This window comes from Triticum aestivum, chromosome 2D (genome assembly GCF_018294505.1).
Source record: "Triticum aestivum cultivar Chinese Spring chromosome 2D, IWGSC CS RefSeq v2.1, whole genome shotgun sequence".
In the NCBI taxonomy this organism is placed as follows: domain Eukaryota; kingdom Viridiplantae; phylum Streptophyta; class Magnoliopsida; order Poales; family Poaceae; genus Triticum; species Triticum aestivum.
In genome coordinates this window covers 18902214-18915613 of record NC_057799.1, presented here as the reverse complement: position 1 = coordinate 18915613, position 13400 = coordinate 18902214, and the positions used below count along the sequence as shown (strand labels likewise).

At 44.5% G+C, this 13400-nt stretch overlaps 1 non-coding gene across 1 annotated transcript; it reads right to left on the bottom strand.

The window, feature by feature from the left end:
* Positions 1 to 8879: 8879 nt before the first annotated feature.
* Positions 8880 to 8953, bottom strand: TRNAT-AGU (transfer RNA threonine (anticodon AGU)). The gene has a single exon. It is a non-coding gene; the product is annotated as a tRNA-Thr (tRNA).
* Positions 8954 to 13400: the final 4447 nt, after the last annotated feature.

Here is a 13400-nt window from a genome sequence, read left to right as displayed (position 1 = left end):
TACGCACCGCGGTAGAGGATGCAGTCATTAGGGCATGCATGTATCTTCTGCACCTCCAATCCTAGAGGGCATACGACCTTCTTTGCTGCGTATGTACTGTCGGGCAATTCGTTATCCTTTGGAAGCTTCTTCTTCAATATTTTCAATAGCTTCTCAAATCCTTTGTCAGGCACAGCATTCTCTGCCTTCCACTGCAGCAATTCCAGTACGGTACCGAGCTTTGTGTTGCCATCTTCGCAATTGGGGTACAACCCTTTTTTGTGATCCTCTAACATGCGATCGAACTTCAGCTTCTCCTTTTGACTTTCGCATTGCGTCCTTGCATCGACAATGACCCGGCGGAGATCATCATCATCGGGCACTGGTTCCTCTTGATCTTCAGCAGCTTCCCCCCTTGCAGCATCATTGGGCACATCGTCTGGTTCCTCTTGATCTTCAGCAGCTTCCCCCGTTGCAGCATCACCGTATTCAGGGGGCACATAGTTGTCATCGTCCTCTTCTTCTTCGCCGTCTTCCATCATAACCCCTATTTCTCCGTGCCTCGTCCAAACATTATAGTGTGGCATGAAACCCTTGTAAAGCAGGTGGGTGTGAAGGATTTTCCGGTCAGAGTAAGACTTCGTATTCCCACATATAGGGCATGGACAACACATAAAACCATTCTGCTTGTTTGCCTCAGCCACTTCGAGAAAATCATGCACGCCCTTAATGTACTCGGAGGTGTGTCTGTCACCGTACATCCATTGCCGGTTCATCTGCGTGCATTATATATAATTAAGTGTGTCAAAAACCATTACAGAACATCATGAATAGATAATTAAGTGACCAAATTAATAGAAGTTCATCATCACATTAAAACCAAAGTACATACATAGTTCTCATCTAACAACATATATATAGCTCTCCAGAGCATCTAATTAATTAAACCATACATTGAAACTATGTAAAACATTTCAATGCGAAAACAAATGCGATCATAATCGCAACCAAGGTAACAATTGATCCAACGGCATAATGATACCAAGCCTCGGTATGAATGGCATATTTTCTAATCTTTCTAATCTTCAAGCGCATTGCATCCATCTTGATCTTGTGATCATCGACGACATCCGCAACATGCAACTCCAATATCATCTTCTCCTCCTCAATTTTTTTTATTTTTTCCTTCAAGTAATTGTTTTCTTCTTCAACTAAATTTAACCTCTCGACAATAGGGTCGGTTAGAATTTCCGGTTCAACCACCTCCTAGATAAATAAAATCTATGTCACGTTGGTCGGCATATTTGTCATAAACAATAAATGAACCAAATAGTTATAAAAAGATAATATATACCACATCCGAATCATAGACAGGACGAGGGCCGACGGGGGCGGATACCAAAACCATCGCACTATGTAATAAGAAGGAATAATAAAAGTAACAAAATTAGACAAGTATCTATCTAAAGTAAGAATTTTTTTCTTTCAGAAAGAAGATAAGAACAAGAGGCTCACCACGGTGGTGCTGGCGACGAGATCGGCGCGGGCGATCGACGGCGGTGAAGACGGGGACGGGACGTGACGGACCGCTAAACCTAGACAAATCTCGGGGAAAATGGAGCTCGGAGGTCGAGTTTCGAGAGGAGAAAGATTAACTAGTGTGGCTCAGACATTTCATCGAACACCTCATGTGCATAGGAGGTGAGCTAGAGCACCCAAATGCCCTCCCCTCGCCGGCCAGAAAAAACAGAGCACTGTGGAGTGCTCTGCTGTGGCGATGGGGTATATATAGGCAACTCATTGGTCCCGGTTCGTGGCACCAACCGGGACTAAAGGCCTTTGGTCCCGGTTGGTGCCACGAACCGGGACCAATGCCCCCCTTTAGTCCCGGTTGGTGGCACCAACCGGGACCAAAGGCCTTGTGCTGCCCCGCGTCAAAAGTTTAGTCCCACCTCGCTAGTTGAGAGAGCTCGAGAGTGGTTTATAAGCGCTGCTGCGCCCACCCTCTCGAGCTCCTCTCAACTGCAGGCTTTCGGGCCTAACCGTTCTCTTTGCCTGTGGGGCCTACTGGGCCTTCTGCGGGCCTGAATCCTGGCCCGTGGATGGGTTTCAAGTCGTATTCAGGCCGTGGTGGCCCAGTAGGTGGCATAATTTTTTTTCTCTGTTTTTGTTTTCTCTTTTGCTTTATTTATTTTGTTTTGTTTCTACTTACAACAAAAAACTTATTTATTTATTCCATTTGTTTCTAATTACTTATGTATTTTACTTTATTTATTTTATTTTTATTTATTTTACTGCTGCTATTTTTATTTATTTTACTGCTGCTATTTTTATTTAATTTATTAAGGTTTATTTATTTTAGTTACTATAGTTTATTTTATTTTATTTTATTAAGGTTTATTTATTTTATTTATTTTATTAAGGTTTATTTATTTTATTTACTATAAAAAATGAACATAGATGCGCCTATAGAGAAAATTCAACCTAAATTCATAATAAATTTCTATGAAATTCAAAGAAATTTACTGTGAATTTAGGTCAAATTCCCTGTATAAGGGCATCTATTTTCACTTTGAGAGGAGCTCAACAAGGCAGAGAGGGACGGGCTTATAAACAGGTGTGAGCGCCCTTCGGTTGGCGAGGTGGGACTAAACTCTGACCGCTACTAGGACCAACCCTTTAGTCCCAGTTTGTGGTATGAACCGGGACTAAAGGGTGAGCCTCTGGTCCCGGTTCAAGCCACCAACCGGGACCAATGATGGTGGGCCAGGAGCGAGGCCCATTGGTCCCGGTTTGTCCCACCAACCGGGACCAACGGGGCCGGACGAACCGGGACCAATGCCCCACGAGGCCCGGCAGGCCCCTGGCCGCACGAACCGGGACCAATGCTCACATTAGTCCCGGTTCGTGACTGAACCGGGACTAATGTGAATATTGCCCTGTGACCAAAGCCCAGTTTTCTACTAGTGTACACATATATGCTTATATACGTTCTGAATTTTGAGATCTAGAAAACGTATTTATGTCGGAAAAAAATAACAATAACGAGCTCCCTAGGGCTCAGCCATCATATGCACTTGCCGCAAGAAGTATGCGGTACTTGAGCATGAGTTTGGTTCCAAAGCCGTTCATATGCACGGCCTATGCGATGGGGGGCCGAACGAGTGAAGATGCTCTTATGGTGGTATAGAGATTATCTCTCCGATATAATCATTCACTAGTCCTGCACAGACTCATGATCAACTTTCTTGAACGACGAACAATCTTAGTACTATCGACCTACCAACCTACCAACCTACCAACGCTGGACTTGATGGGCTCATCCACAACGAACTTGCCCAAGTTGGGATCCCTAATTTAACTCCTCGGGATGAACTGATATGAAGAATAAAACACGGGCATTTCTCGTGTCCTCAGATCACCAGACAGGCGACTGAGCTTCTGCATCCGAATGATCAAAAAATAGTTAGGTCAGTAATTTTTCAGCGTTTTGGCCGCCGGTCACTCGAGCAGAGCTGTTGAGCTTGGCTTGCAAGAGAAACAGCACCTACCAATCTACCATGCCCCAGCTTGAACCCAAGCAACCGGCAACACCCAACCCAACGGACAGTGGGAGCCATGGCTTTGAAGAACAGCGTAACATGGATGGGATCCCACGCTCGCACAGTTTCATTTTCGCAGCGAACAGTGGCAACCCCTGCTGTGTAGTAAGTTGAAAACGATGTGGCGCCATGAACGCAGCGAATGAAAAGGTTTGGGTGCCATGTGCCATGCCATGCAAACGAGGCATTTTTCTTGCCTCCCTCCTCTAGATACTATAAAGTTTGAGAAGCCATAAAGTTGGAGGCTATTGATACTAGGAACATGCATGGTGGCACCCCTCACTGTACCGGAGATGAACAGGACGGTGTCAGGAAAAGTTGCCTCAATCATGCATCTGCATCTCTCACTGAATCATGCATAGGTAGTTCAGGTCTCCAATCCAACCGCACCGTAAATATAGTCGGTGTGCATGATCAACCAAATCAATTATAAGAGTGTAAGACTAGCAGCGGGAGCTATGGCTTCCAGTAAGCGTTCGTTTCAAGCTAGGCAAAGCAAACGAATTGGCAAGTTCAATCAAACACGCTCGAGTAAATTGCAGAAAACCATCACAATTGTGGACGCGATTTCACAAAACTGCCACCTTTCGTTTTTTTTTCAAAAAACCACCACATTTGTGCTGATAGTTTTCAAATAACGCTGATCGAGCGTTTTGCCACGTCTGATAGCAAACCTGACCGGTTGGGCCCGCTGTCAGGTGCCACGTGGACAGGGGGCGACGGCGGCCGTCACGCGCCGTTAGACGGCGTCGCACAAAACCTAATGACCCGATCCAGAGCAGCCAGTTCCCCCTCTCCTCCCCCGACGCCCCTCCCCCCATGGCGACCGGCGGCGGCGGCGGCGGTGACGACCGGCGGCGGCGGCGGCGGTGACGACAGGGACGACCCCCACCTCTCCATCCTCGATTCCGCGGGCCTCTCCGCCCTTCGTAGCTCGCCGACGGTGCTCCCTGGTACTGCTGGCCCTGTTCGATCCGCCATTGCCGGCGTCAATGAGCGCGGCGAGGAGGTCAGCAGATTCAAAGCGAGCTCCGACGACCTTGAGTCCAGGGCGGCGGCCAATCTGGCCCAGGTATGGAAGGCCAATCCAGGGCATAGCCATCAGTACACATCCGGCCTTGGTGGCGTGGAGTGAGTTTTTCCCCTTTCCAGTTATTTCCTCTCGACAACCGTCGACCAAAGGCATCCACCACTTTAGTTTGCGTAACCCTACCCTCTCGACAACCGTCCACAAAAGGCATTCAACAAAAAGGTTTGGCTAACCCTACCCTATTCAATTCGGACCAGAATGCATATCAATAACACAATTCCATATGAGCAAATTCAACTAATATCATAGCTCCAAACACATATATAGTTCAACAAATATTCCATTGCACATTACAACATAGTCTTCACACACCACCATACATAGTTCAACATCATAATACTAAGGTTCATATTGGACCCCAATAGTCTTCACACCACACCATACATAGTTCAACAAATAACAACCAGCAAGGCAGAACACATAATACCAACAAACATCATACTTTACTCATTGCAAATTTCACTGATTTTCCTTATGTTCATCTTGTTCTCCTCCCCAGCCTTAAGCAAATCAGCTATGATATACTCAAGTCTTTTCTTCTCTTTCTTCAACTGTTCCATACCTTGCTCTGCTACATCATTCTTCCAATTACTAACCAACTCATCATTGCTCTGCTTGATCACTTGGAGTGCTATCTTCAGTTCCATATTCTCTTTCCCTAACCTAGCCCTTTCTTCATGGGCTTCAACTACAGCACTTTCTACATCACCATCCTCCATAATCTTCTTGTAATTCTCCTTCATCACATTCTTGTGAACTGTTGCAAAAAAAATGCTTGTTTCCTTGATGTGGTTGTGGTGCTTCTCCTGGATTAGCCTCTTCTCTTCTCCAAGCTTAACTATGAGCTTTTCTTTGGATTCATTCTCTTTGCTACTCTGCTCATACATATCCCAAAGTTTGCGAAGTGCATTTTTCATGGGTTCTGGCCACTGTGGGTCAATCCACTGAACCAGACCACAATTGTCTCCCTCCTGTAATATGTAGGGGAACGTAGTAATTTCAAAAAAATTCCTACGCACACGCAAGATCATGGTGATGCATAGCAACGAGAGGGGAGAGTGTTGTCCACGTACCCTCGTAGACCGAAAGCGGGAGCGTTAACACAACGCGGTTGATGTAGTCGTACGTCTTCACGATCCGACCGATCAAGTACCGAACGCACGGCACCTCCGAGTTCTACACACGTTCAGCTCGATGACGTCCCTCGAACTCCGATCCAGCCGAGTGTTGAGGGAGAGTTTCGTCAGCACGACGGCGTGGTGACGATGATGATGTTCCACCGACGCAGGGCTTCGCCTAAGCTCCGCAACGGTATTATCAAGGTGTAATATGGTGGAGAGGGGCACCGCACACGGCTAAGAGATCTCAAGGATCAATTGTTGTGTCTCTGGGGTGCCCCCCTGCCCCCGTATATAAAGGAGCAAGGGAGGAGGAGGCCGGCCCTAGGAGGGGCGCACCAAGTGTGGAGTCCTACTAGGACTCCCTAGTCCTAGTAGGATTCCATCTCCCATAAGGAATAGGAAAAGAGGAAGGGAAAAAGAGAAGGAAGGAAGGAAGGGGGCGCCCCCCTTCCCTAGTCCAATTCGCACCAGACCAAGGGGAGGGGTGCGGCCACCCTTGAGGCCCTTTTCCTTCTTTCCCGTATGGCCCAAAAAGGCCCAATACGTATTCCCGTAACTCTCCGGTACTCCGAAAAATACCCGAATCACTCGGAACCTTTCCGAAGTCCGAATATAGTCGTCCAATATATCGATCTTTACGTCGACTCCTCGTCATGTCCCCGATCTCATCCGGGACTCCGAACTCCTTCGGTACATCAACATACATAAACTCATAATAAAACTGTCATCGTAACTTTAAGCGTGCGAACCCTACGGGTTCGAGAACTATGTAGACATGACCGAGACACGTCTCCGGTCAATAACCAATAGCGGGACCTGGATGCCCATATTGGCTCCCACATATTCTACGAAGATCTTTACCGGTCAGACCGCATAACAACATACGTTGTTCCCTTTGTCACCGGTATGTTACTTGCCCGAGATTTGATCGTCGGTATCTCGATACCTAGTTCAATCTCGTTACCGGCAAGTCTCTTTACTCGTTTCGTAACACATCATCCCGCAACTAACTCATTAGTCACAATGCTTGCAAGGCTTATAGTGATGTGCATTACCGAGTGGGCCCAGAGATACCTCTCCAACAATTGGAGTGACAAATCCTAATCTCGAAATACACCAACCCAACAAGTACCTTTGGAGACACCTGTAGAGCACCTTTATAATCACCCATTTACGTTGTGACGTTTGGTAGCACACAAAGTGTTCCTCCGGTAAACGGGAGTTGCATAATCTCATAATCATAGGAACATGTATAAGTCATGAAGAAAGCAATAGCAACATACTAAACGATCGGGTGCTAAGCTAACAGAATGTGTCAAGTCAATCACGTCATTCTCCTAATGAGGTGATCCCGTTAATCAAATGACAACTCATGTCTATGGCTAGGAAACATAACCATCTTTGATTAACGAGCTAGTCAAGTAGAGGCATACTAGTGACACTCTGTTTGTCTATGTATTCACACATGTATTATGTTTCCGGTTAATACAATTCTAGCATGAATAATAAACATTTATCATGATATAAGGAAATATATAATACTTTATTATTGCCTCTAGGGCATATTTCCTTCATAATAACAATAATTAATAACCATTTACTAAAACCTGCCTAATTCAGTGAGATAGCAGGACAGGGTAATAACAAATTTGTTCTAATGCACACCTTTGTTCTAATTAAAATGATGGAACAAATAACAAATTTAATAGCAGGACAACAATATCAGCTAACTAACACACATACTCAGTAGACAACACAACAAATTATTTTCAGTTAACATAGTAAAACCTGCCAAATCTCATCTAACAAATATATTGAGTTAACCATTCATTTCACCTGCCAGATTAATTCATCAAAACACAAAATAATACACCATTTTCATATAACTAAGTAAACTGCTGTCAGCTAACAAACAAACCTACATTCAGTTAACCTGCAACTAACCTCATTACCACATCCGTAAAACCTACGGCCAGTGTTGATTCCTTGAAAAACAACAGCCCTGTGCACAGCAATGTTGTGGCAGCACACCGGTCCTCCGGCAACAATGCCACACCACTCGGGGTCAACAATGGTATGCGGGATCTACAATAGTGCAATATAACTCATATATACTCCCAGAGCTCAAATCGATGGAAACCCTAACCCTAATCCACGGGCAAATCATACTCACATAGGTTTCGTCGTCGTGGGCGTTGAAGAGGGGTGACACAGAGTCCTCGCTGCTGGTTTCGCCGTCCTTCCAGTCGACCATGGCTGCGGCGGGTTTCGGCCGGCGGCCGGCGGCGAGAAATGAGCGGCGGAAGAGATGGGAGGCAGAGACTGGATCGAGAGCGAGGGGAATGGACGACTGGGTTCGGCTGCACCAGGCTTTGTGGGACGCCGTCTAACAGCGCGTGACGGCCGCCGTCTCCCCCTGTCCACGTGGCACCTGGCAACGGGCCCAACCGGTCAGGTTTGCTATCAGACGCGGCAAAACGCTCGATCAGCGTTATTTGAAAACTATCAGCACAAACGTGGTGGTTTTAAAAAAACGAAAGGTGGCGGTTTTGTGAAATCGCGTCCACAATTGTGGTGGTTTTTTGCAATTTACTCAACGCGCTCATTCATTCATTCATCCATTCATTCGATCGTCGCGGGTTCTTCTCGTCGGTCTTGGGCCTCTGCTCTTCCGCTTAATCTCCTGTCATCACAAATAGTAACGAGGTTGCATCAGAGAAACATTTGCAGGCCGTGATCAAGTAAAGACGAATGAAATGCACAACTTAGGCAACATTTCAAGTGTAAATGCGGTAAAATCTCCGGGCATCAAACCTACTGCTACTACTTTATTTTGCAGAAAAAGTGGCCTGCTCCAATACAGTGCAGACCCAAGCGGCATGACAACACAGGGTCAGCCTCAGCCGGCAGCGACAGGACATACACTGTGGAACTTTGATGAATTTCACATTGCTTAATTCCAAACGATAGCAATGGACCTCCTTAATTCCAAAGCCGAAGAGCAGAGAGAAACAAAAGAATACAACAAGTACGAGCTGTCGTTGTCTGCCCCCTGCGGAGCTGAAGCCAAAAAAAAAAGAAAGGGAGTGCTTTCATTGAGAGTTGAACTCAAGACCTCCCGCTTACTAAACGGGTGCTCTAACCAACTGAGCTATGAAAGCATCTTGGGCCAGTGAAAATCTTGCTGCTCCACTTGCTGCAGCATTTGGTTTATAGCTAGAAGAGTTCACTATTCAAGCCCATTTCTATTTTGTTTGAAATACTCATCCCCCATAATTTGATTCAACGTTTGTACATATATTATCACAACATATTATTTCGGAACTTGGAAATTCAAATACATATCAAATTTAATGTTTTCAAAACTAACCTTTCGAATTCATACATAAATATGGTCCAGATAAAATAAGAATCCAAATAAAACATGATAAAAGCACAAGAAGCAAGTGCTATAAAGTACCCAATGGTGATCAACAAGATCTTTTTGGAGTTTGTTGCGAGCTTCTCAGCTCTCGATCCTTCGGTGTGCTTGAAGGAATGCTTGGATCCTATTTGAGTGATGTTATGGCTCCACTCTGGCACCATTGTAGAGGAATTGCATGTTCTCCGCGCCATCTCTCTTATTTTTTGATGATCATGGTGTGCAAGATAACAAAAAAAAGGGTAGTACGTAACATACCTGCTTACGTGCGTACACATGCAGATGCTTAACGCCACGTCGCGCTGGGCTTGGCTCATTTTGTAGACGCTTGACGCGAGGCATTCTTTGGTAAATTCAAAAAAAGTTCAAAATTTAGTAAATTCTTCAAGACAAAACTTTTGTAAAAACAAATCAAGGAAATTGTTCGTGACCTATTTTAAAACATTAAAAAATAAGCTCAAATTTCTAAGAACTTCCAAAAAATCAGGAAATTGTCGAAATTTTTAATGGTTTATTGGGATTTAAAATGTTCACTTTTTAAAAATGTTCAAAATTTAAAAAATCACAAATAACGTTTTTGTCAAAAACGTTTGCAGAATTCCATAAAAGTTCATGGATTCGAAAACAATAAACAAAAAAACCCACCAAGATTATGAAATTATATATAAAAAAAGATCCGAAAGCTTGCCAAAACCTGTTGAGAAGCGCCCGGAACCTTTAAAAAAACTGCTCCCACATTCGGTAGCGCTTAATGGGCCGACCCACACCTTGCTCACGTGAGCGATACCATCGATATATATTTGCCATGGCTATTTCTGTGTCTTTTAATCAGTTTTCTTCACTTTGGTTTCCATTTCCATTTTTATTTTCTTTTCTTATTTTCAAGTACACATCAACTTTTTACAATGCATAGTGTACATTTTTTCGTATACATGCATAATTTTTTTTAGATACCTATTGAACATTACTCAAATACATGATGAACATTTATTCAAATACATTTTTTTCAAATAAATGTTGAACATTTTGAAATAAGAATTGTAAATTTTTGGACTGGTAAAAAACATAGTTATAAATCTATGTGGACATTCTTTACATTGTATAAACATTTCTTAAAAGTTCCAAAACATATTCTTGAAATGAGTGAACATTTCTTTTAAATGTCACATACTACCTTTATTGAATCATACAATACTTCTCTTAAATTGCGAACATTTTTTACAATGTAATTTTGTTTTGAAATATTTGAACAGTTCTTAAATAATACATTTATTTTAAATTACGTATTTTTTACATTGTGTAAATAGTTTTTTCAATTTTTTTGTTGAAACACATGAACATTTAAAGAAATATCATGAGCATTTCTTATTGAATGTTACCAACCTTTCTTAGATGTTGCACAAACATTATTTTCATACAACATGAATATTTTTTAAATGTGCGATGAAAACTTTTAAAAATTTAAGTAAAGAAATTATGAAATAAGCTTATTTTTTGGGAATACAAAAAAAATTAAATAAATAAGAAAAAACAAAAGAAACAAAACAAATGAACTAACTAACTAATGGGCCAACCCAGTACAGTGTCGCGCAGAGGCGAGACGGATGTTCCTTTTGTTGCGGGAGAGACATATCCACTCCCATATATATCGGCGACTATTACTAGCATATCCACTTACAACAATGTATATAGTCTCCTTTATGCCCTAAAAAAGGCTCCATTAAAAAAGTAATAGGTTTACAAGTGCTCCCCAAAAACATATTTGTTCTGAGTTTATCAGTTTATTAACTAGAACTAAAGCCAGTGTAACCAACAATGATCAGAGAAAAGCATACCAATGTCGCACTAGTTGCTAATGACAAAACTGATGGCCACCATGCACATGAGTTGAATACCAGGGAGCACACAAAAATTATGCCCAATGAAAGGTTGGGTCCTTTTGATCTACACTCTTCATCTGCGGTGGTTGCTGTTCTGGTGCGTTGGTTCTATGGGGACTTAGCACGACGACTTTCTGACTGTCTACTACAACAACATCTACCCGGCTCCGGCGAGGGAGGGGCGATGACAGCGGCACGCCTTCGGCTCGCTTCAGTGCTTGTACTCGTCGTTAGGTGGTCTACGGATCTTGATGTAATTTTTATTAGACTCGTCGCTTCGGTGCTTGTACTTCCCTAAGCATCACGACCAAGTCTATACTCCTAGTCTTCGGCTTGCTTCAGTGCTTGTACTCGGCTCGCTTCAGTGCTTGTACTCGTCGTTAGGTGGTCTACGGATCTTGATGTAATTTTTATTAGACTCGTCGCTTCGGTGCTTGTACTTCCCTAAGCATCACGACCAAGTCTATACTCCTAGTCTTCGGCTCGCTTCAGTGCTTGTACTCGGCTCGCTTCAGTGCTTGTACTCGTCGCTAGGTGGTCTACGGATCTTGTACTCGCACTAATCAGATCGTGCACTCCAAGTGACTCGCTTCAGTGCTTGTACTCGTCGCTAGGTGGTCTACGGATCTTGTACTCGCACTAATCAGATCGTGCACTCCAAGTGACTCGCTTCAGTGCTTGTACTCGTCGCTTGTACTCGTGCAATTCTGGTGCCATCACAAGCTCTTGCGCCAGCCCGTCCTTTGGTATCCTGCCCCCGACCCAGACAAACACAGCCCCATGATCCACTATGTGTGGGATGGCCTCCTCATTGCCTCATTCCACGAGCGTAACGAACCTTGCATCGTATTTTCCCATGAGTGTGGTGGACTCTTCACATCAACAACCGGACTACGTGACAGTGTGCTCCGTCCCCGTTGTTTCTTGAACCAAACCATGCCTGATTGTTCAGAACTAGCATAGTAGCTTCTACCAGCATCCTCCATCCGAAGAATGCCGGGTACTCTACTCAGTATGGGGAATGAAAGATAATGGTTATACTTTCAATGTTAACTTTTACCCGACAGGCCGATGCCACTAGGCTAGGCTTGCGGCATGAGTGAAATCTTAACAAGCTAGTTGTAATGGAAGGTGCAGCTAGATCACATTCCCACCATGGCAGACAACATTGGTGGTTGGTGCACCACTATAATGTTTTCAGCAACACAATGGTATTCAACACCGTGACTGGGGCATTCTGATGGACGCGTTGTCCAACCCTGCTTTATCTTCAGACATCACTGGTGGAGATGGATAACGCGCTTGTGACGTGTGGCGGTTCCGATGATATCACTTTGTAGATGCTTTTGTCATGTGGGATTACGAGGCAAAGGTTTGGGCCTTAAGGTCTCTGATTGATTTGACATTGGAGGTGTCACCACAACAACGAGCGTGAGTTGACGATCGAGCTTTATGGGCGTGTTCTGCACTACAACATTGGTGGCAAGCCTCTAGGATTTTGTGGAATGCGACCAAGGCGAAGACAGCAACAGCACGCGAATTACTCCACATCGTTTCCGAGGGAACATTTGTTCGACCACCTTTCTTTGAGATGCAATAAGATTGATGAAAGATGAGATGCATGGCCGCAGAATGATATGATCCCTCCCTTGTAATATATCTTGAAATCTTTACCCTGGTTTGTTGCATCTTCCTAGTGTTCAGTCCAATTATGCTATGTAACTAGTAGTATATGTACTTGCATGTAAGTATGTTTTGGTTGGGATAAAGTAGCATTATTTTCGGTCCAATCATCTCAAGGGACATGTCACTTTGGAGTGCACGATCTGATTAGTGCGAGTCGTTGGAGCCATGCGTGCATGCGTCAGAACCAGCCATGGCCCAACCGGCAACACCAGCAGCTCCACCGATGAGTTCACCAGAGAGCTCACCGGAAGACGCCCTATCCGAAGAGAGCCTCAAGGGCTTCATATCCTCGCTCCCGTCAAGGGAGGGGTGGCCGCAGCCGCTCATCCAGTACAAGGGCTACTGGTTCAAGCCGGGGATGCTGGAGGGGGTCCTGCGCACCAGACGAGCCTTCCTGCCCCCCCCCCCCCCCCCCCCCCCACACACCCAAATGACCACATTATGTAGACGTAACCAAACGTATCACTTTTGGTTATTTTTTGCAAAACACTACCAATTTGAGTTATTTGCCGCTTTGACCGTTTTAAGCACGTTTATGACAGGGCTAGCCACGTTAGTAGGCTGGCTGACGACGACACATATACGCCTGTTAGTGCCGCGGCGGTCCCAGGCTTGGTCGGA